Source organism: Amblyomma americanum, chromosome 4, assembly GCF_052857255.1.
Source record: "Amblyomma americanum isolate KBUSLIRL-KWMA chromosome 4, ASM5285725v1, whole genome shotgun sequence".
Classification (NCBI taxonomy): domain Eukaryota; kingdom Metazoa; phylum Arthropoda; class Arachnida; order Ixodida; family Ixodidae; genus Amblyomma; species Amblyomma americanum.
The window spans coordinates 34,449,796-34,475,273 of NC_135500.1; positions in this window are offsets into that span (position 1 = coordinate 34,449,796).

The following is a 25,478-nucleotide window of genomic DNA, read 5'->3' on the forward strand; positions in this document are numbered from 1 at the left end:
CGCTCCCTGTGGTACGCCCCTCTCCACTGCGTGAAAGCGTGTTGGACCGTTTGGAGTGGTAATAAAAATTTGTCGTTCTTTTAAATAATGCCCAACCCACTTGTATAGCCTTCCTCCAAGGCCAAGACTGCCAAAGGCTGCGAGAATTGCACGGTGAAGACGGAGTCAAAAGCGGCCTTGATGTCTAGGAAAACGGCTGTTGGGATGTACCCAGCATGAAGGTACTCCTCAATTGATGAGACGAGGGCGATGATATTGTCAGTCGCAGACCTGTTTTGACGGAACCCGTTCATTTCTTGGGGGAACTCATTTCGGCTTTCTAGGAACCAAGTTATGCGCTTGCAGATCATGCGCACCATGAGCTTACCTACGCAGCTCAGTAGGGCAATGGGCCGGAATGATGCGTAGCTTGTTGGCTGCTTACAGGGTTTCAAAACGGGCACGATTTTCGCCAGCTTCCATTCCGTGGGGACCTCACCAGCCATCCAGGAAGAATTGTAATACTCCAGGAGTCGAAGACGGGAGGTGTGGGGTAGCTTTGCAATGGCGTCATATGTCACCTCATCATGACCCGGGGACGTGTGCCTGTTTGTCTCCGCGATAGCTGTGGATAGTTCTTCCATTGTGAAAGGCAGGTCTAACGCTGGCACTGCCGCCTTTGGGATGCCTGTTTGACCATCTGCGGAGAGTGTCGAATGCCCTGACCCTGCCGACAGCAGCTTGCAGTATTCTTCTGAGACTTCTTTTATAGATTTTTGTTCGTGAAGGGAGAGTGCAGCGAAGGGGTGGAGTTGTTGAAGTGGCGTGCGCATACCTCTAATTATCCGCCAAATATTGGTTACTGGTTTGCGCACATCCAGCGTAGAACAAAAGTCACGCCACTTTTGCCGACTGAGTTTATCCATGTAGCGTCGAATGTGACGTTGTGCCCGTCGGCATGCACGTAGGTCATCGAGGCTTTTTGTGCGCAGAGCTTTCCTTTCAGCTCGCCTGCGTATAGCGCAAAGCCTTTGGAATGTGTCATCATTTGAAGGTAGGTTATCATTTTTAGCTGTAAGTTGTGTACTCGCCCTCAGGCAATACGCAATTGTCGATGCTAATTCCTCATTGCGAGTTGCCGCAGTAACTCCTCTGCTTACAGCGTCCTTGTATGCGTCCCAGTCTGTAGATTTTATAAGGAATTTCTTTGGGTTCCTCTGCGCATGGAAAGCCGATATGAGGATTGGGTAATGGTCGCTTCCACGTGTCTCCAAATCAGTGCACCAGCCAAAGTTGTGGGCGAATGAACTTGTGACAAATGTCACGTCGATGCTGCTGGTAGTCGTCGGGCCTCGGAGGTAGGTGATGCTGCCGTCATTTAATGGCTGAACTGAATGCTTGGAGAGAAGTTTTGCAAGCTTGGCACCTCGGGCACATGTATGTGAGCTGCCCCAAATTTCATTATGAGCATTGAAGTCTCCGCAAATAATATGCGGAGAGGGCGTCCTTGCTATCAAGTCTTCAAGTCTCAAAGCATCAAATGGCGTGCCTGGCTCAAGATATACTCCAATCAGAGTGTACTGTTGTCCGGCAATAAATGTGACAGCGCATACGTATTCATTGTCGCTGTGAGGCGGGACATCAACCGGTGAGGCCGGGATATCCTTGCGAAAGCCTATCAGCAATCTGCTGACGTTATCTGGTCGTTGTGAATGATGGAAATAGTATCCATTGAGTCGGAAAGTTTCCTCGACGCGTGATTCACAGATGACTATGAAGGGGAAGCGGTACGCTCGCACGAGCTGTCGGAAATCTGCGAGTTTAGAGCGTAGCCCGCGAGCGTTCCACTGGAAAATGGTGCATGTACGAAAGATGTTGTGGATTGTCAGCTGCGGTGAAGTTCTCGCTGTGGAAGCCATGATTACTGAAGGTATTACGCCCCTGCGGAGCGTAGGAGACCGACACCAACGGCTCCATTGCAAGGACAGCTTCTACTTCTGGGAGTCTTCCTGACGAGGGGTTTGCACGGATAAGAGCCTTGATGGCTGCAAACAGCATCGGAATCAGTAGGCATGTGACATCTTGTTCAGAGCTTCCGGTTTGCTGCCTGCCGCTGATCTTCTTGTCATGTTGTGGCGCCCTAGGGTCAGAGCAAGCGACGCTGTTTGTCGGGTCTTGTGTAGTGCGTTGCAGTAGCTTTGATGAAGGAGAAGAACCAATGGACTTCCCACGCTTCTTTTTTACCGCATCTGCGTAGGTCTTCTCAGCTGCTCTGCCACGCTGTATTGACTGATTCTCGGAAAGAGCTGCCGTAGTCGTGAAAACCACGTCGGGGTTAGGTGGTGGTTCATGGCGCTTAGGGGGTTTCCCGTGTGTTTGCTCTGCCGTGCGAGCAACTGTGGCTGCTTTCTTTTTATAACACCCTCCATAGGAAGCAGGGTGTGGGCCACCGCAGTTAGCACATTTAGGTTGCGCTCTCGAAGTGCATTCTTTGTGCGAGTGGGGGCCAGCACACACTTTGCAGCGCACGGGGCCGTTACAGTGTCTTGATATGTGGCCATGCCTCTGACATTTATAGCACTGAGTTGCTGCTCCGACGCATTCAGTTACAGGGTAACTACAGAACCCCAGCGTTACTCGTTTTGGTAGCGGCGCATCTTTTGCGAATTCCAATATAACTGTGCGACGGCGTACCGCTTTTATCTTTCCACCATCCTCAGGAGTGTAGGCGATTAGCCTCCTTGCTGAGAGGACACCTTGGTCGCGTAGATATTCCTGCAGATCTTCGTCTGTGTAGGTGACAGGTACATCTTGTATTTTGCCATAGCTTGCCATGTAAGAGTATGGGACTCTGGCCTCTACAGCCACTCCAGCCAGCGTAGTTACCGTGAGCAGACGGTTGGCGGCGGGCAGCGTCGATACTGTAACCATCAGGCTCCCATCCGTGTGAATGCGATGGCTGAGGACTTTTTCTTGAGCCGATGCTACAACCGCCGAAGCCACAATGTTGGGGTTGGCTTTCCATAGGCTTCCTCCTTCCTCAGTGGGCCTGAAAACTACAGGAACACCGGTAGCTCTCTTTTTCTTGTACGATACAACTGTAAATGATGCTTGGTCCATGTCCTCTGGATGGTCGGTCAGAGGCTCGTTGCTGGCTTGGTCGTCGCGCAGTCTCTTGTTTGGCGGGGCCTGGTCTGTAGCCGCAACTACAGGGGCCGCTGGACCCGCCGCTGGCGCTGCTGCCATCAGCGCAGCATGGAGTTCAGCTGGCGGTGATGTTCCGTGTCGGCGATGATACGGCGCACAGCGCCGAGGAGGTCGCTTGACGTGCTTTTGCCGGCGGCCAGGGACCCTCAGGTCGTCGCACGTCGGGGACACACGCCAAAAAGACTGGAAAACCTCTGAAGTAAGAAAATAAAGCCGAAAATTACGGACCGGTGTCAGACAGCCGGCCCACTAATCGCCGTCTTCTTCTTCCCCCAACAAAGCGAGAGCGAACGAGAGAAGACGACAAGACGTCCCCGTAAATCATAATGGTGGACAAATGAAATTAAGTTAGCTCCGCAGTCACAACCAAGCATTCGGTGCAACAAAGCGAACCTCCTAATTCTCTACGCTGCACCGAATGCTTGGTTGTGACTGCGGAGCTAACTTAATTTCATTTGTCCACCATTATGATTTACGGGGACGTCTTGTCGTCTTCTCTCGTTCGCTCTCGCTGTGCCGTTGCTTTTTATCGAAAAAAAAAGCATACATTTTAGTCCCTTTCCGTGATAAATTTATGTCTCTCTTACCCTGCGTTGTTCGTACCTTTTTGAAAGGAAGCAGCTAGCGTGTTTTCCTACCCCCGCCCTCTAGAAACCCAAAAGCAAGAAAAAAAAAGGCATCCTCTTCAGTGGTTTTGGGGGAAAGGAAATGGCGCAGAATCTGTGTCATATATTGTTCGACACCTGAACCGCACCGTAAGGGAAGCGATAGAGGCAGGAGTGAAAGAAGAAAGGGAGAAATAAGTGCTGTAGTGGAGGGCTCCGGAATAATTTCCACCACCTGGGGATCTTTAACGTGCTGTACTGACATCGCACAGCACACGGGCACATTTTTCGTTTCGCGTCCATCGAAACACGGCCGCCGCGGCCAGGTTCGCGTCCTTCGAGTACTCCGGCTTAGTAGACGAGCGCCCTAATCACTGAGCTATACCGCGGTGGGTTATCCATCGCCCTTTCGAAAAAAGAGATGGAATTTCTGGAAGCTAGAGGGTAGAGTGTCATTAAGGTTCTCGTCGTTGTAACATGTGTGTGTTCTTGTTTCGGTATTTGTTCCTAGACGCTTCTGAATAAATTTACTTGTAAGATAGCGCTTGTCTGCAACAGTCCGTTTCTCATCCCAGTGTTTTTCGTTGCTCCGTTCTTCGTAAAAACGTATGCGGCGCAGACAGGGGCTTGGTTTCACAAGAAACGCCAACGAGGGGCTCGTTTAAGCGATGACGAAGAAGCCGCAGAAAAGACGACACGAACTGAACAACCGCAACGACAGGCGCTTAACGAACGCCATTGCCGAGGCCCCTTTTGCTGGCAGCTGTACCACGTCCGCTTCGTCACCGCCTGCCTGCTTCGTTTCCTGGTGGTGCCGGGCGTTTCTTTTGGTGAGGCCGTTCCACGCTCGTGGTGTTCTTGCCACGGTTCAGGGTAGCTCTGCTGACTCGGGTGATGTAAGGTTGTCGGCGCGCCGTGTGTAGGCATATATTTCACCACCCCGGGTGGAGGCTCGGCAGTCTGGATCGCCAGCCTGCCGGCCGAAAGCTTGCCTTTGGATTCATTTCTAAAAAAAATAGTGTCAATTCGCGTGGCGCTTGTAGTGATAGAAGATGGAATTCTCAAAATGAATAATCCGAAAACGATACAGCATCAACTAAAAAGTCTAACCAGTCAATATCTCGACATCTCTGAAGTGCGACCTTTTGGGAGGCGTGGCATTGTTTGTAAGTCGGCAAACATTGAGTATGTGTCGGATCTGCTCCAGTGTAATACCTTCACTTCTCTGCCGGTTAAAGCCTTCATTCCTGAGCAGGTTGCGTGCACTAAGGGCATTGTCCAAGGAGTGGACCCGTCATCTTCAATTCAAGAAATTTTGGAGTAGTTCCAGGAAGCCGTGGCGGGAATTTTTTCTGTATTACACTGCTCTCGCGAGATGGCTGGAGTGCGTGTTGCAACGGAGTCAGTCATAACTTTTGCTGGTCGCACATGCCCCTCGGAGTTGAAGGTTTGGCCAATTGTCTACCGCGTGGACCCGCTGCATCCTCGACCCCTGCAATGTACCAAATGTTGGAGATTTGGACATAGTGGTAGAGCCTGTAAGTCGGCGACCAGATGCGGGGTGTGTGGTGAAGGTCACTCTTCCGACAGCTGCACCGCTGAACAACCAAGCTGTTGTCTATGCAGTAACAGTCACAGCGCCGATGATGCCAGTTGTGAAAGTCGGTCACAGGAGCAAAGTTTATTGGAATTAATTGAGCAGAGTCGCTGCTCACGGGCAGACGCTTGTGCACTCCTTAACCGCAAAAAACATTCATATGCCAGCCTTGAGCATTCCTCTCCTCCTGGCCTCGAGGCCACTTTGCCTACCTGAATAGTGTCAAGCGTCGAAAAAGCACTCTCAGTTGTGGTCGAGCGCATGCTCAGCAGCTTCACGCAGGCGTTGTCTGATATTGTTGCAAATCAGACTATTTCTCAACCTCAGCCTGTAGTTCCAGCAGCATCAACATCCCAGCAAGCCTGTGCTCAAAGTTTCGTTGCCACGTCATCACCCAAGGTGCCGTCTCACGTGCCGCGTCTCGACAGCGTCCCTGTAAGTCTTTATCGCAATACTGTTTGCACTAATGATGTAGAAATGGCTTGTCCTACGCAGAAGCGTCATGCCTCAACCTCTCCTTCTAAGTCCTCCGTTCCCCTGGTCAAGTCAAAAAAGGGCCTTCTAGAGTGTCTTCCAAGTCAGATACGCCACAAGAGGCTGTTTCAGCCTCTATTCTCGAATAGGCATCATGGCAGGTGTAAAAGTTCTCAAATGGAATTGCCGCTGTATTGCATCTTCTCTCCATGATTTAAAAATTCTTCTATCTTCTCATAACCCAGATATTGTGCTCTTGCAAGAAACTTGGCTCTCCCCTGTTAATTCATTTTTTTTAAAACAGGTTTCGTGTTTTCCGTGCGGACCGCATAAATGGTAGGGGCGGCGGGTTGGTGACCCTGATTTCGTCAAAATTGTGTCACCGGGCATTAATAACTAAAAAAGTAATGGATTCTAATTGCGAGCTTCTAGCTACAGATCTCACTTTGCCGTACTGCGCTACTGTCACAGTAGCAAACGTTTATTTTCCAAATGGAGTATGCAGTACAGACCACCTAGACAGCTTACTTGCAAACTCTAGCAGGGTAATAATTGCAGGGGACTTCAACTCACATCACGTCGTCTGGGGTTCCTATACTGATTCACATGGACATATGTTATAGGCCTGGATGTCAGTAAATGATGTGCGGTGCTGCAATTCTTATCCGCAGACACTCGCGCTCATTTCTCGATTTGTCCTTGGCAGCTGGAGGAGTAGGTATAAGGGCATGGTCCACAATTGACTGCGGCTCATCTAGTGACAACCTGCCAATTACTTTCACCATATTAGTGAGCCCCCTCCGATATACTGTTTCTTCCTGAAAACTAGTTAATCTTGGAGCCTACAAATAATCTTTGCACGCCTCCCTTACATCTGATCCTTGTTCATGTACGACCGACAGGGCTCAGCGAGTGCTTTCTACAGTTTTGAAAGCTACGGAGAGCTCCCCGTTCACTGTGAGTTCTGCAATTTGCAATAAATCACCATCCCCATGGTGGAATGACGCGTGTGAGGCAGCTTTCCGTCGTAGGAAAGCAGCGTGGAGGACCCTTTCGCATAATCAGATCCCGGCAAATTGGATAAACTACAAATTTTTCTCGGCCTCATATAAACGAACCATAACAAAGGCAAAGGATGACTACAATCAAAATTTGAACACATATTTGTCAAACCCAAAATATAGGAAGGCTTTGTATCGTTTTATGGAACGGAATGTGAACTCCTCAGCCATGTAGGTAACCAGCTCTGTGGTGGCTCTCTCCACATGAGTCGAAAGTTGAGTTAGAACGAATTGCCCAAGGGCTTGCTTCACGTTTGCAGGAGCAGCGTAGAGTCCCTCTTTTCGCCCCCTACCCCTGCTCAGACTATGTTGTGGTTGACAAATCAGAGTTAACAACTGCAGTTTCTTTAATGCAATCCTCAGCTCCGGGTTGGGATGGTGTTACGGTCGGTATGTTGAAAATATTAGCGCAAAACTTCACTCAGGACCTCTTTGATCTGGTCAATACATCATTGGAAACTGCATGGTTGCCGCACTCCTGGAAGGTGGCGAAAATAACTGTGCTCTTAAAAGATACAAAGAAAGGCTTCCATATTGATAACATTTGGCCGATAGCTCTAACATCCAATTTGGTAAAACTCATAGAAAGAATTGTGCACAGCCGCCTATCAGCGCATGTTTCAGACGTCAACGTATTGAGCTCTTCCCAGATTGGCTTTCGCCGCGGATGCTCCATTTGGTCTGCCCATGTCGATTCAGAGAGCAGAGTCCGCCTTGCTATGCGCAAGAATGAAGTATCAGCATTAGTGACGCTTGACATTGCTATAGCGTGCAACAGTGTTGAATGTTCGATCCTTCTCTCTAAATTGGCATTATTACACCCGCCGTACTACATTTACGCATGGATCCGCGAATTTTTAACAGGACGGCAGTTCTTTTGCTCTGACGGTTCCTTCATCTCAGACACCTATGCCCAGACCAGAGGCATACCACAAGGTTCTGTACTTTCCTCACTTCTGTTCAATCTGTTGATGTGCGACATTCCAGTTCACCCTGAAGTTACAGTATATGTTTATGCAGATGACATAACCTTCTTTGCTTCTGCAGCAGACATTCATGCCCTATATGGTTATCTCCAGCATTGCCACAATGCGCTCGAGGTTTGTCTGGATACATTAAATTTGGTATTAAATGTGCACAAAAGCAGCGTACTAGTTTTTAAAACCAATATACCTCTGTATATATCACTACGCTATCGCTCGGACATCATACCTCAGGTGGAATCGTTGAGGTATCTAGGCGTCATTTATGATGCCAGTATGTATTGGCGGCCCCACATCAAGACTAACGTTGAGAAAGGTGATCATGCACTAGGTAGGGTACTACGAATAAGTAATAGGAAATTTGACATGCCTCGGGACACGCTTGTACTTCTCTACAAAGCGTAAGTCAGACCTATTTTGGAATTTGGCAGCATACTTTTTTCTGGCTCCCCTAAATATAAGCTTCATCCGTTGCTGCTGTTCGAAAGGCGAACACAGCGCCTCTGCCTAGGTATCCCTCAATCAGTTTCCACCGCAGTTCTGTACGTGGAGGCTCGTATTCCCGTCCTTAATTCCCGTTTCCTCCTTTTAACTGTCAGGACTTTTTTGCAGGCATTTGTGTCGGCTCCTGGTGTGGCTACAGCTATTTTCGTCTCGCACCCAGCCCTCTTCCTCACTCCTCATTGGCCAAGGTTCTGCCTCCCTCAAGTTGTTTGTACTCAGAACCTTTTATTCAACATTGGTGTCGATCTCAGTTTTGTATGCAGATTTGGTTGGGCAGCGTCCCCTGTGGATATTGATTTTGATTATATTTTGCCACCTAATGCGAAGCATCTGCCAGCAAGGACATTAACTGGCCTCCTCTTTGATCACCTTGCCCATTACCCGCAACATACTGTGATTGCTACAGATGCGTCTGGGGCCGGCCGGAAGGCAGCGGTTGGTATTTTTTCAGTCTCTCTCGCGTGGATCTTTTCGGTTAGAGTCCCGGATTACACAACCATACTTCTAGCAGAGTTTATGGCTCTTGGGCTCGCCGCTTTGAAAATTCTCACACTTGTTTCTCAGGTGATATTCCTCTCACATTGTCTTTCTGTTTTGTTGGCGCTGGAGTCCACACGAAACGCTTTTTTTGATACGCTCACTAAAGTTTTTATTCCTAGATGGGTGAAAGAGGTGTGGATATCAGGCCACTGCGGCATTTTACAAAATGAAGCAGCAGACTTTTTGGCAGAATCAGCTCTAAATGCAGCTGTTGCCTGTAGCGTCCCTAATCTTGTTCTTTCCCGTATGACTCGATTTGAGCGTTTTCAGTTTATAACCGCCACGTGCAACGACCCCTTACTCTCTACTGTTGACTACCAACATCTCATGTACCCATGGAAGGCTCGTGCGTGTAAAACCCGGCAGTGTGAGGTAGCGATGACACTAATGCGGTGTAGGATTCCCCGTCTAAATCTTTACTTATGTAGATGCGGGTTCAGTCCCACAAACCTTTGTGCGGCTTGTGGCGAGGTCGAGACATTGGTGCATTTCCTACTCTCTTGCCGGAGGTTTGCACATCAGACGAGAGCACACCTAGAAATTTCCATTACAAAGTTGGTTCTCACTTTGTCGGTTCCCCTCCTCCTCTCTTTCGGCGCGAGCGACAAGGGTTTTGCATTGCATCAAGTTTGCGAATACCTCTATAATTATATAACAGCTACCGGCAGATTCTCTTGCTAATTGTTTCCAAAATTTCCGCATTTAAAAAGGCGTTCGGGTATTTTCATATATTTAATTCTCAGGTATTCTCTCCAGATATTTTGTTTTTTCTTTTCTTTTTAATTACTCTGAAATTTCACCCAAGGCACAATCATTAGCTTGACACCAGTTTACCCTATTCTATGGGGTCTTCCCACTGAACCCTGGTCAATCCCTCATCGCGGGTATGTGCCATGTCACGAAGGCAACAACAACGACGACAACAAAGCGTACCCAACGCGTTGACTCAGTGGTTGGTTCGTTCGGCTACTGAGCCGGAGTTCCCGGGTTCGAATCCGACAGCGGTGGCCGCATTTCGATGGAGGCGAAACGCAAAAGGCGCCCGTGGGCTGTGCGATTTCAGTGCACGTTAAAGATCCCCAGGTGGTCGAAATTATGATGATGATGATGATGTCCTCAGGCCTAATGGCACATACCCACGGCAGGGGATCCGGAGCCCTCCACTACGGCACTCGTTTCTCTCTTTCATCTTTAACTCCTAACTTCCTTCCTTCTCTTACGGCGCGGTTCGGGTATACACCGAGATGTGAGACAATTACTGCGCCATTTTCTTTTATCGAAAACCAACTTAACAAAGCAAAAAAAAAGAATGCCGTAATATTCTAGATTCACAGCCCTTAATATAATTTGGTGAAAGCTAACGACCGAGCTAAAAGGCTTGTTTTCTCATCCCCCCCCTCAATATGTCCACACTTTGCAAAGTTTTACTGTTTGCAAGAAAAGAGCCAAGTGCGCCACCGATAGTGAGAAGTATGAGAAGTATGTTGCGTCTACAGACGGTTTTCTTCACAAGATACCTTTGTCGTGCGCCAAAAACTATAAAACCAAAATGCATGTCGTGCGTAATGTTCGGCTGCGGGATACCGACAACAACGTGCGTCAGTAATCAGATGGGCACACCCCTATCGAAAAATCGCATATACAGGGTGTCCCAGCTAACTTTAGCCATGGTTTAAAAATATGCCGCGGCACTCTAAGACGACGCGACCAAATGCATGTTTCAGGCTATTGTATAGAGCATCATAGGAAAACAAAAATACATGAATCGCCGACCAAAGGCTTGTGTCAATAAACGACGTTTCGGCTTCCTTACGGAAGCCTTGTTCACTGAAGGCTTTACTAAAAAACCCGGCTCTTAAATACGTTTCAATAATCGTCCGAGGCATCTTGCATACACTGGCGGGAGATTGCCGTCATTGCGATTAAGTGTTTTTTTAGTCGTTTGTATCGCCAGCGACTCAAGATATTGGCGTGTAAGCCCGTTTCTTTCTTTGGCGATAACAGAGGCCTCATTCCAGCAGATACGATGTCCTGCTGATACGGCATGCTCCGCAAGAGCGTTGGCAACTACTTTTTGGTTTTCTACGTCCTTCTTGGGCTCTTTCAGGCGCCTTCGAAAATTCCCGCTTTCGCCTATGTATACATAATCGCACTCAGCACAAGGGATCCGGTACACCACGCCCGGAAATTTTTCCTTTTCCAGCTTTTCCTTCACATTCACAAGTTCGTGCCGTAACTTGTGGGTGGGAACGTGGGCAACGTGAACGTCGTACGAGCGCAGCACACGTCCCAGTGCTTCGCTTACACCAGGCACATAGGGGATGGCGGCACGTGATTGGCAATGGTTGCGGGCCGTGTTCTCTAGGAGCACTGAGCGGCGTTCCACGGAGGCTAGAAATTTCCTGGGGTAGCCGCAAGTCGTCAACTCACGGCGCACTTGCACCAGGTCCGAGGCATGGTCTTGAGGTCGTGAGCAAATTTTTCTCACCCTTCGATGAGTGAAGCCGCAACAGCACGTTTGTGGCAGGCCGGGTTCACTGAGTTAAAATGTAGGTACCTGCCCGTGTGGGTCGACTTCCTGAACACTCGAAAGGAGAGGTTATGGCCCACTCGCTCCACTAACACGTCCAAGAATGGTAGTTGGTTGCCAACCTCCTCCTCGACAGTGAACTGTATGGCCTTTTCCATGCTGTTAATGTGCCTGGTGAACGCGGCAAGTGCGTCCTTCTTGACTATACAAAAACAGTCGTCGATGTACCGCAGGAACACATTAGGTCGTGGATGGAAGGAGGCCAGAGCCCGGTTTTCGATGGCTTCCATGGTCAGGTTGGCGGCCGTGACAGAAATGGAAGCGCCCATTGCAGTTCCGTGCACCTGCTTGTAGAACGAACCTCGAAAAACGAAGTACGTGTTTTCGAGGCAATACTTCAACAACCGTAACAGGTCCTGTGCCTCAAGGGGTGTTCTTTCGCTGAGCTTCTCGTCATTTTGGAGGGCAGCCGCGCAAACATCTACCGCTAGATCGACTGGGACGCTGGTGAAGAGCGACGTAACGTCAAAAGACACAATGATGTCGGCATCCTCCACCACGACGTCACGAACTTTTTCAGTGAAGTAAACGAGTTGCGTATGAATGTGGGTCCTTTTCCTACTAGCGGCGCGAAGACACTATTTTGGTATTGTGCTTAATTGCATAATTAGTGGATATTTATCAACCAACTTCGCAAGCAACGAAGATAGGCGAAAAAGTGCAATGAAAAAGTTGTAGAGCGGTCCGCGAAAGGTCTAACTGAACAGTTTCTAACTTTCCATCTATTGCGTATCGGCTTTTTTTTTTTTCGCTCATTGCAATTGCCCACGAAATACAAAAAATACCACGTGACATGCCCGCTTTCGAAACGCGATTGCAGTGCTCTCAAACGTTCCGCGTAGGAACGAACAGATAATTTAGCGTTGTGTGCTGCTTAAAAAGGTGACGGGGCCGCGACGCAGGCGCTGGCTGCGCGATTTACGCGAGCGCAAGCGATAAGGACTGTGTCTGCTTGTCGCTATCAAGCGCCACAAGAAATGTATACCGCTGGCCTTTATCGCACAGCCAGCTGCTGCGTCCCTGCCCTGCCACCTTTTAGGCGGCAGCAAATTTGGCTAAATTATTTGTTCGTTCCTACACGGAACGTTGAAGAGCACTGCAATCGCGGCTCACAAGCGGGCATTTCACGTGTTTTTTGTATTTCGCGGGCATTTTCAATGAGCGAAAAAAAAGCCGACACGTAATACATGGAAAGTTAGAAACTGTTCAGTTGGACGTTTCGCGGACCGCTCTACAACTATTTCAGTGGACTTTTTCGCCTATCTTCGTTGCTAGCGAAGTTGGTTAATTAATCACGACTAATTATGCGATTAAGCACAGTACAAAAATAGTGTGACTCACTACATACAATGGCCAACAGCATGTATTTGGTCGCGTCGTCTTAGATTGCTTCGGTGTATTTTAAAACTCTGGTTAAAGTTAGCTGAGACAGCCTGTATATGTACCACACGTTTCTCGTTTTTGTTATATGTGTCTCATATGTGAGATTAGGAGTGGAGACAAAAGTTAGGCTGAAAATAAAAAAGAATTAGCTGCCATACAATTTAGGAAATTAACAAGATTAGAAAGTTTACACCTTGAATTTTTTACTCTTTGATTTTGCTAATTTGTATGGGAGAAAATTTAAAGTTCATTACTTTTTTAATTGCTGTCTAACTTTTGTCTCCAACCATTATTTCATATATAGGTGTATGTGCCTCATATATAGAAATTATTGTGGAGACAAAAGCTGGGCTGAATATAAAAAGAATTGAACTATACATTAGCTGCCTTAATTATTATTGAGAAGTCACAAAAAGTAAAAAAAAATCAAGCTGTAAAAAGAAATGACAACGTCATTAACAGGATTCTAACCAAGAACCTGCAGACATACAGCCGAACGCGCTAACCACTACACCACGACCTATCTTTGTTTTTCTTTATTGCATGGAAGCGCACCCACCCTGTCAGGCTTTAAGCCCGGCTAAACCACGCCGCATTCCGCAACCCGTCATACACAATGACACCAGCATCGAGTTTCGTTTTTTTTTTCAGCATGGTATTCAATATATAAGAGGTTATGTATGTACAGAAGGGGCTATGTATAGATTATTCAGAAATACCTCAGCTAGTGGCTACACTCCACCAGTTCCACAGAAGGCAACACGACAATAAGATCGGCAACGATAGACACCGCATCAAAAGCGGAAACCAGTCCGGTAGAAAGTCTCGTTCATCATAAATGTCCCTGCGATGGAGCATCATTCGGCTAGATATGGCTTCGGGCTGAAACAAGAGGCTCAGCGTTGCGGTGCAGCATGCGCGTTTTCCACAAGTTATGATGTCCAGTGAGAAAAAAAAAATGTCATAGGTTTCGTAATGAGGTTGAATGGCCACACGGTAACATACACTGTAGAAGTTTAAAAGAAACCCTTTCTTTAGCTTCCTTTGTAGCGCATCGCAAATAAAAATCGCATCCTTACAGTTGATAAGACAATTTTCAGTGGTTTCAGGTGCATTGCACAGATGACAGTTAAAAGAAAGTACAAAAATGTTCTTCCTATGGAGCCACATGTTAACTGGTAGAGCTTCGCTATGTAATTTATAACAAAACGTTTTGGTGCAAGAAGGAAGCGGCATCTTGCACACGCGCTTTAGCACATCATGACCCATGAGACGAAAGCACAGAGGACGATACAATGGTGGCGGAAAGAGTATCGCCATCAGATCTCTGTATAGTCTATTACACGAAACAGAATCTAAGCACTACTCGTTAGAAAATCGAACTGCCGAAAACCTCAGAGGTGCACAAACTTCCTGCAAAAAAGCCTAGTAAAAAGGGGCGCTCAGGGAAATTTGAAGGAATCACTGAGTTTGGAAACAGGGTCACGAAGTTAAAATGTAAGAATGTTCTAATAATCGGATGGGAACAATCGCGAAAATCGAAGATACGGGCAACTAACTGTCCCACATACAGGTGAACTAAGCCCAATCCTCCTGCGCAAATAAACCTTAAAGGATTTTGATGTCACTCTGCTCGAAGGTGGATGTCGAAATAAAAGTCACAAATATTTGTTGAAAATGTTGGATATAGTTTGTTATATCGAATTTAATGGCGCAAAAGCAACTAAGGCTCTGATGCGCCAAACACAAGGTTAGAGTTTTTGTTTTTCTGCTATTGCTTTGTACTTCTGCGTGTTTGTGTAATTGGACGAACTTGAAACTTCATCAAAATGCTCGCCCAATATGCTGGCCTGTGCATCTAATGATGCTTGGGTCCCGGGTGTTGTCAATGGAGGAAGTGTGAAAGGGGTACTGTCACCAGTGAATCTACGAACCTTTTCCTATATTTTCTTTTAGGTTACTGAGCTTTTTATTGAGGACACATATTCCATGAGGATTTCTCCGCATTTCTTCGAACGAACCGCGCTCTGGCCTTAGCCCTCTTAAATGCAAGCAAGTTCTCCGAAGTGGGATACCGACGCAGAGAGCCCCAAGCTTTATTTTGTTGTTTTTTTTGCCAATGTGCATCCTTGTGTCCACCATACTTTGTTTCTTGTGTACGAGTCCTGTTGTTTGTGGTATGGCTAGTGTAGCTGTCGATTTTATGCATGTAGTAAACTTTTCATTAATTTCATCTATGCTGAGGTCTTGACAAAATTTTTTTTCTAGAAGAGCGCTGTAAAAAGTGACCAGTCGGCGAGGTGAAGTTTCCTACGCCATGGTCGTGTGGGGTTGACTTAAGTAGACGATGAGAGGCTGATGACAGTAGGTTGGTGGTCACTGCACAGAGGGTTAATTAAACGGTCCTAATTAAAATCGTTAAAAAGAGATAGTGATGCGAAAACTAAATCGAAGAAGCTCATTTTTGCCGAGCTTGAGGCAACAATATGTGCCTTTTCCGGTATTTAAAACACAGACATTATTTGAGGGGATAAAATATTCGATTATTCGTCCCCTTAAGACACATCGTCCGCTCCCCCAAAATGGGAAGTGAGGGTTAAAATCGCCGTCTACCAGATATGGCGCCAACAGTTCATTGATCAGGCCTTCTAAATCTTGGGTTTTTAATGTGGTGTATGGTGGAAGATACACAGAACATACTGTTATTGTTTTGTAGGTAACGACGCTTGCCGCAAATGCCTCAAGTTTAGTGTTCAGTTCAATTTCTTGAGCAGGGACGCCGCTTTGAATGGCAATTGCGGCACCTCCCGAGAGTCTATTTGCCTGCTCGCGATCGCGTTGATAAGTTTTATATTGTTTTAAAATATTCACATGTTGCGGACGAAGATTGGTCTCCTGAAGGCAAAAAGCAATGGGCATCATTGAGCTTAAAATATGCATTGTGTCACTGTAATTCCTTAACAGTCCTGACAGTTTCATTGAACCATAAAAGTCATGTTTCTGTTTTTGGGTGGGAGTGGAAGGGAAGGAATTTACTTTTCTGGGCCCGTTATCAGGGCCCTGATTTTTTTCACTCGAGAGAGCTGTTCCGCTTCAAAGCGGACGGACTGGGAGTTACATCCATCACCTCACCAGAGGAGCTGGAGGACCGCGAAGCCGCGGATGTCTTAGTTTTAGGCCTCCCCCGGTGGAGGGAAGTCCTACGGGAGGCCGACACATCGGCTGGAACTCCCTGCTTTGGAGATGGCAGAACAGCTTTCGCTGTCCTTGGCTGGGGTGTGGATGGCCCTGCCAGAAGCTCGGTGAACGTGGCTTTGGCAGATGCTGGAGTGCTGTGTGCGGCACCGCCCCTGCGCACCACATCAGCGAAGTTTGTTTTCGTGGAAATGTTGAAGCTGGTCTTTGCGTGGAAGATTCGTCGTGCTTCCTGAAATGTGACATTTTGTTTTGTCGTCATTGTAATGATCTCTTTCTCGTTCTTTCATGAGGGACATGCCCTTGAATAGGTGGTGTGATTACCTTCGCAGTTGGCGCAGCGAAGTGCTGCTCCTTCACAGTTTTCGAAAGCATGTTCCTTTGAGGCACATTTGGCGCAAGTTTCGTGGCCAGGGCAGCTTTGCGACCTATTACCGCACCGGTGGGATTTAAAGCATCTTCGCGGATTTGGGATGTAAGGCCTGACGTTTATTTTGAGATATCCTCTTTCTATGGACTCAGGATGTACGTGTGCTGGAGTTGAATGTCAGGACCACATGTTTTGTGGGTACCTCTTTGTCTTCTTTCCTTATTTTAATGCGATGTACACTTATGACAATTTGCTCTTTTAGCCCTTCAAGCATCTCTTCCTCAGTGACGTGGATAAATATGATTCGGAAATCACATCCCGGACGGTGTTTAGAGACCGGTGTGCTGTAATTGACACAGGGAACACAGGGATTTCCCCGGTGGACACTAGGCCGGAAAGTTTCCTGTACTGGACTATGTCTCTGAGCTCAAGAAGTAGGCCGCCACTAGGCATTTAGGACAGTTTGTAGCCTCGAAAAAAGGCTTCGCTTAGGCATTTCGATACTAGGAATGGGGACATGGTTCTCGCGTTTTTTTTCTGTTTCTTCTATATGAAGAACATGATACTTTCGAAAATTTCTTGGTTTCTCGAAAAACTACAGTTCTATCGGTCCCCCCTTTTTAGTGAGGGCGATCGTTTCGGGGGGGGGGGGGGGGGGGGCATAAAATAGGAAAAGGCGACTGCTGATTTCCCCCGGTCGGGTAAAGCCGGAGGTGCCGTCTACAGGAAGCTGGGGCCAAATTGGTGTGTTGCCCGCACCGAGGGGCCTTAAAGGTCTAAACGCTCGGCATTGGCTCAACCACCAGGATCCCCTTTTCCCCGGACACGGCGATTCCACGCAACGGCTAAGCGCGGCTGCTCGGGTCCGTGGTAACACACTGCTCACCATCATCCCCCTGCGGGGGTGTCCCTGCGGATGCTCGGGAACCCACGGGGTCGCCACTCGCCAACGCCTGCATGAAGTACATGCCCCACTGGGGGGGGGGGGGGGGGGGAAACGTTGGATATAACGCCTAGCCCAGTGCAGGACCTGGAGTACAGAATAAATTTTTGTTGCCAGAAAGGTACTGCAGGCCCGAACACGACCAAAAATCGAAAGGCGATGTGGGACAAAGATCTGAGCGTAACGCTCAACTGCCGGAACTCGCTCCTTCCAGTAATGTGCACTTGACTTAAATGCATGCAGTGGGACGCCAAGATATTTGGGGGGCACACACGACCATTCTATTCCGACATGACGGAGCGGCGTGGAACCCCAAGAACAAAACCACTGGCCCGAACATTTAGAGCGATTCAGCTTAGCGCCTGAGAGGTTTCCGAATTGATCTGTTGTAAATTCAATTGTGTCAAAGCTGCACTTTTCAATGCAGAAAAAGCAAGATCGTCAGCATATGCAAGCACTTTGAGTTCATTCCCCGAGACATAGAAACCATGAATATTACTGTTACACAAAACTCTCAAACAAAGCAGCTCTATATAAAGGACAGAGAGCAGTGGGGAGATCGGGCAGCCTTGTCTCGCAGAGGAACGGATTGGCACGGGGTTGGATAAATGACCATTAACCATTAAGCGAGCGGAACAATTGCTGCAGCAAAGTTGCACCCCTTTAAGTATAGCAGCCTCAACATCTGCTCGCTCTAGAAGTGGAAACATGAATGAATGGCGAACGCGGTGAAACGCCTTCGCAAAATCGATCTTAAGCAAAGCAAGCTGATCATGAGAGCAGGAGCAAACTTCTAGAACCGCACGCAAAATGTGTACATTGCTCTGAATTGAGCTGCCGCATCGAGCTTTTGGAGGTGAAACTTAACAGTTGCAATTTCCTCAATGTACAAGCCTGGAGCCTCGTATTCAAGTTCATGCAAATTATAAAGACTCCGAAGCAACCGTTCCTCCTCCCCGTGCTTAAAGTAAAACCTCTTGGGGACACGGCCGCCCCTCATCTAGCTGCTTTTTTGTGTATCACAAGATTTGCACTTTTTTCCACATGTTTCGTTCTTCCTGATAAGTGTACAAATTCCAGACGTCGTCAAAGATTGTTCCTAATGGGTATCTAAGCTTCGTGAAGGCTCCCAAGTTGTCAATCTGGATGTGCACTCTGTGATACGCTTTCCAACGTTGTGGTATAACTAATTTTCACAGCGCTGGTTCCTTCCTTCAGCGCGTTCTCATTGTGCACGTATTTGTTACTACACGCAGATCTCTGCCACAAAAATACCAGCCGCTATTCACTGCGTGGCGTTACATCATCATCATCATCATCGTCGTCGTCGTCGTCGTCATCTTCATCAGCCTGACCACACCCACGGCAGGGCAAAGGCCTCTCCCATGTTTCTCCAATTAACACTGTCCTTTGCCAGCTGCGCCCACCCTATGCCTGCAAACTTCCTAATGTCATCGGCCCACCTAAACATCTGCCGCTCCCTGGTACGCTTGCCTTCTCTTGGAATCCACTCCGTTACTCTAAAGGACCAGCGGTTATCTTTCTTTCTCATTACATGTCCTGCACAAGCCAATTTCTACCTCTTGATTTCGACAAGGATGTCATTAACCCGCCTTTTTTCCCTCACCCACTCTGCCCGCTTCCGGTCTTTTAACGTTACACATATCATTTTTCTTTCCAAGGCTCGCTGCGTTTTCCTTAAATTGACCCTTTTCGTTAGCCTCCACGTTTCTGCCCCGTAGGGGAGTACCGGTTCTTTACTTCCGCTTTCGTTACTGGCGGGATGTCCCATTGCTGTGCGCTACTGTCTGTGTCATTAACGTTCTGATTACATTGGCTACTGTATAGATTTGTGTTGAACTCTTCGGCTACTTCAAGTATCTTATCCATATTGCTAATGACATTGCCCTCCTTTTCTCTTAACGCGCATATCTGGTTTTTACCTGGGCCTGGTTTCCCCTTTACCGCTTTTAGGCTATTTGCGTTCTTTAGAGCATGCTCGATTCTTTTCATATTAAACTTCCTTATGTCGGTTACCTTGCGCTTATTTCTTGACTTCGATAGCTCTGCTAATTTTATCTGTCTGTAGGGTTAGACGCCCTTCGTGCTTGACGTTCCTTAATCAGATCTTTCGTCTCCTGAGATAGCTTGCCGGTATCCCGTCGAACCGTCCTACCGCCTACTTCTACTGCGCAGTCCGTAATGATAGCTGTCAGATTATCGTGGATTCTATGAACATTAATTAAGATCGTCTTTCTCAGTTGAAGCTGAATATCTGTTCTGCATTCGAACTTTCGACTCAATGGAAACCTCAGCAGTCATACAGGCATTGCGTAATCAGGGGGTAGAAGAGCCTCTGCGTCCTCGGTGTTTTAGCGCTTCTGAAAATGTCAAATCTGCACCAACTAGCCCGATCCGCTACCCTTATGTCAAAATACTGGAAGATATATATAGCAACTGCACAGCTACTATAGTCCTCCATAAAGTCAGCAATAAAATTCCAATAAGGAAGGGCGGCAGGCAAGGAGACACGATCTCGCCAATGCTGTTCACCGCATGTTTACAGGAAGTATTTCGAGGCCTGAATTGGGAACAGTTGGGAATAAGAATAAATGGAGAATACCTAAATAATCTGCGATTTGCTGATGACATTGCCTTGCTGAGTCACTCAGGAGGTGAACTGCAAATCATGATCAATGAGTTAGACAAGCAGAGCAGATCGATGGGTCTAAAAATTAACATGCAGAAAACCAAGGTAATGTTCAACAGCCTAGCAAGGGAACAACAGTTCACAATTGGCAGCGAGAGCCTAGAAATTGTGACGGACTACGTCTACTTAGGGCAGGTAGTGACAGCTGATCCGGATCATGAGAGGGAGATGACTAGAAGGATAAGAATGGGGTGGAGCGCATATGGCAAATTCTCGCAGATCATGAGTGGCAGTTTACCAATTTCCCTCAAGAGGAAAGTGTACAACAGCATAATCTTACCGGTACTCACCTACGGGGCAGAAACGTGGAGGCTAACGAAAAGAGTTCAGCTTAAGTTAAGGACAACGCAGCGAGCCATGGAAAGAAAAATGATAGGTGTAACGTTAAGAGAGCGGAAGCGGGCAGAGTGGGTGAGGGAACAAACACGGGTTAATGACATCCTAGTCGAAATCAAGAGAAAGAAATGGGAATGCGAAGGCAAGATAACCCTGGTCCTTAAGGGTAACGGAGTGGATTCCAAGAGAAAGTAAGCGTAGCAGGGGGCGGCAGAAGGTTAGGAGGGCGGATGAGATTAAGAAGTTTGCAGGCAAAGGGTGGATGCAGCTGGCAAAGGATAGGGTTAATTGGAGAAACATGGGAGAGGCCTTTGCCCTGCAGTGGGTGTAGTAAGGCTGATGATGATGATTATGGTGATGATGATGATGATGATGATGGTCTGTTCTGCAGCGATATCCTTAGTTCCTCTATTTGCCCTCTTACCGCTAACTCGTTAATGGACTTCCTCTTCACTAGCTTCTTCCGTTACCTCTTTCAGTCTATGCTAATTCGACACCTCACCATTCTGTGGTCGCTACGACGCACGTTTCCGAGGACGTCCACATCCTGAACGATGTTGAGTTGAGCGCATAGCATGAAGTTGATTTCATTTTTAGTCTCACCATTGGGGCTCTTCCAGGTCCACTTCCTGTTCTCTCGTTTGCGGAAGAAGGTATACATGATCCGTAAATTATTTCTATCTGCGAACTCTACTAATAGCTCTTCCTGCTATTTCTAGAACCTATCCCATAGTCGGCTACCGCCTGGTCGCCAGCCTTCTTCTTGCCCACCTTCTCATTGAAGTCACTGCTAGGCTAGCTTCACTGGATAAGGTTCTATCGTTAAACGTTGCCAGGTTCAGATTCTAATGGCGGCCTGTCCGGAGTCAGTGATTCTTACCACCCTCCGCTGGGCCGCAGGTCTGACCGCCGCGTTGGTCAGTTGCTCCGCAGCCGCTTTACACCACTCAATAAACAGAGAAGGCATGTAAGCATGTATCTAAGCACATTGAAAACGCCAGACGAGACATGTAGGCTAGCCTGTAATTAAACCTAGAAATAGAGCAAAACAGAAACATGGAGAGAATTCTTCGAAACAGGCCTTAGTATTTTTGCACGTTAGTTCGTGGCTTGTTTGTCATACCACTTATTTTTCGTGCGTTTCATGAAACGCGCTTCTTTATACGAGTCAGCTTGCCTGTTTCGTAGGTGATAGTCGATACAAGACAACTGAGCTCATGTGTGCGCTCGTGAGTCAAGTTCCAGTTGAAATATGATACATATGTCTACACAAGACACAACTGTGAGGACTGTCACTTGTATGCGAGGCATACAAATTCACAAGTGAAATTTTTATGACACGTATGAACTCGTATGCAACCCACTTGAGTTCGCACGAGACACATTTGCGACACACATGAACTTGTATGAAACATATATGTGTTTATTGAGGCACATATATTGACACATGTAGCTCTTATCCTGCCCATATGTGTTCATACCAGACACGTATGAACTCGTATGAAGTATATATGTGTTCATACGACGCACATTTATTGACACATATAACTCATATGCTGCGCATATGAGTTCGTATGAGACACGTTTGTGATACATTTAGCTCGTTTGGAGCACATGAATTCTTACGAGACGCATATGAAATCATATCAGATTTTTCTATAGGAATGGCCTTGCACTGTAGAAAGTCTGGATGTGCATCAGATTTTAAACTCTCATTTTGTACAGACCAAGGAATCAGCTTACCTGGGCAATTGTGGGCACAGCTGATAATGTGCGGATATTTTCGGGCTGTTTACCTCCCACCATATTGTCACGTAGTGGTGACAGCAGTCGAAGCAGCGATGAAGACGGACGAAAGGGTCTTCTAAAAGAAAACTGTTTATTGGGCTGACTTGCACCCAAAATGGACTGAATCACTCGGCGGCGGCGAAGCGACAAGCGTGCTCGGCGGTCGTCGACCAGAATGCCCGCCGCTGTCGGCCGTGCTCAATTTAAAGCTGATAGCGAACTTTCGAGATAAAGCGTGCAAAGTTACTAGAACATTCCGGAACAACGTAGAATCAGCTCTGCCTGGCTGCGATCAATCGAGATAAATCTAGTCGCGTCTTGGGTCGCAAACAAAGCGATAAAGTGATGTCGCGGCAGATTTGAAAAACGAACAAACACTGCAAATATTCGCGGCATTACTCCCCTCTCAAAGAAGCATCGACCCGATGCAGTAAAACAAATAATACGACTTGTAAGAGAAAAAAACGTATCTTGCGAAAATAGAGCATGGAAATGCAGCGGCCTTTAGCGCGCATAATAAGGCTTCAAACGGACTACATGGACAGTTCTGGTCGTACGCGGCGTCGCTGGGATGCAGTCATTGCGTCAGGGATGACTTCATAATCCAGTTCACCTAGCCGACGAAGAACCTTGAACGGGCCGAAATAGCGGCGCAAAAGCTTTTCACTCAAACCACGGCGGCGAATGGGCGTCCACACCCACACTTGGTCTCCTGGCTTGTATTACGCGTTGCGTCTTCGTAGGTTGTAGCGTCTGGCGTCGGACCGCTGCTGATATTTGATCCGTAATCGGCCAAGCCTTCGAGCTTATTTTGCGCGTTGAAGGTAGGCGGCAACGTCGACGTTCTCTTCTTCTGTAACGTTGGGCAGCATGGCGTCTAGCGTGGTCGTGGCCTCCCTGCGATGGACGAGCCTAAAAGGCGTCATCTGGGTGGTCTCCTGCACTGCGGTGTTGTAGGCAAGACGACGTAAGGCAGGATGACATCCCAGGTTTTGTGTTCGGCATCGACATACATAGCGAGCATATCGGCGATGGCTTTGTTCAGACGCTCGGTCAGTCCGTTGGTCTGCGGATGGTATGCAGTTGTCCTCCGGTGGCTGGTTTGGCTGTAGTGCAATATGGCTTGCATTAGTTCCGCCGTGAATGCTGTTCCTCTTGTCCGTGATGACCGCATCGGGGGCGACGTATCGAAGAAAAATGCATTCCACGAAAAATTTGGCGACTTCTGCTCCTGCTCCGTTCGGTAGGGCTTTCGCCTCGGCGTAGCGGGTCAGGTAGTCGGTCGCTATGATGATCCACTTATTTCCAGATGTTGACGTTGGAAAAGGGCAAAGCAAGTCCATGCCAATCTGCTGAAAGGGCCTTGAGGGAGGTTCAATGAGGTTCAGAAATACTGCTGGTCGTGTGGGAGGAGTCTTTCGCCGCTGACAATCTCGGCAGGTTTTCACATAGTGTGCGACATGGGGAGACAGTCGGGGCCAGTAATACTTGTCTTGAATGCGGCTGAGGGTGCAAGTAAACCCGAGATATCCAGCTGTCGGCTCGTAGTGTGAAGCCTGTAGAACTTATTCGCGGAGACAAGTAGGTACAACAAGGAGGTAGGCTGTTTTGTTCGCTGTAAAGTTCTTCTTAACAAGGGCCTCATTCTGCACATAGAAGGAAGACAGTCCTCACTTGAATGAAGCGGGGGAGTGAAGAAACCTTGCCTTCCAGGTACTCGATGATGCCTTTTAGGTCGGGGTCCGAGCGTTGCTGCTGAGCAAAAGAGCTGGGGCTGATGGTTCCCAGGAAGGCGTCCTCATCGTCGTCCGGCGGTGGTGCATCTACAGGGGCTTGAGAGAGGCAATCGGCGTCAGAGTGCTTGCGTCCGGACTTGTAAACGACGGTGACGCAAACTCCTGGAGACGCAGACTCCATCGAGCGAGACGGCCAGAGGGGTCCTTCAAATTGGGAAGCCAGCAGAGCGCGTGGTGGTCGCTGACCACCTTGAACGGCCGTCCGTAGAGTTAGGGGTGGAATTTTGACGTCGCCCAGATGATGGCAAGGCACTCCTTCTCAGTTGTCGAATAGTTAGCCTCGGCCTTGGAAAGGGAACGGCTAGCGTATGCGATGACTTTCTCCAGCTTGTCGCTTTTTTGAACGAGGACGGCGCCTGGTCCCACGCTGCTTGCGTCGCTATGAACTTCAGTATCGGCGTTTTCATCAAAATGCGCAAGGATCGGTGGGGCCTGCAAACGACGCTGAAGTTCCTTGAAGGCTTGTGCTTGCGGCGCTTCCCATTTAAACGGCACGTCTGCCTTCGTCAGCTGGGTCAGGGGCTCGGCGAAGGCGCGAAAAGTTTTTCACAAATCGTCGGTAATATGCGCACAGTCCGAGAAATCTGCGCACTGCTTTCTTATCGGCCGGCGGTGGAAACTGTTCAATAGCAGCTGTTTTCTGCGGGTCTGGGCGTACTCCTTCCTTGCTAACGATGTGGCCTAGAAACAGCAGCTCTTCGTAGGCAAAGTGGCATTTCTCTGCTTTCAAGGTTAGGCCAGACGACTTGATTGCGTCTAGTACTGTTCGAAGTCTTTTGAGGTGCTCTTCAAAGTTAGAGGCGAAGACAACGACGTCATCTAAATATACCAGATAAATTTGCCACTTCAGGCCTGTCAGCACTGTATCCATTACTTGCTGAAACGTCGCTGGTGCGGAACAGAGACTAAATGGCATCACCTTGAATTCAAACAGCCCATCCGGAGTGATGAATGCTGTCTTCTCGCGATCTCTTTCGTCGACCTCAATTTGCCTGTAGCCGCTCTCGAGGTTCATCGAAGAGAAATATTTGGCGTTGCAGAGGCGGTCCAGTGTGTCGTCGATGCGGGGGAGGGGGTAGACGTCCTTCTTTGTTATGTTGTTCAAGCGTCGGTAATCCACGCAGAATCGAAGTGCGCCGTCTTTCTTTCTCACTAGAACAACCGGTGCCGCCCATGGGCTGTTTGAAGGCTGGATGAAGTCGTCGCGAAGCGTTTCGTCGACTTGGTCCCGGATGGCTTGTCGTTCTCGCGGTGACACACGGTAGGGGCTTTGACAGAGAGGTCGGACGTGTTGATCCGTTATAATGCGATGCTTGGCAGTTGGCGTCTGTCGCACCTTCAGCGATGTCGAGAAACACTCACTGTAGCTTTGAAGCAGATTGCGGATCTGGTCTTGTCTGTTCCGGTGCAGGGCTGG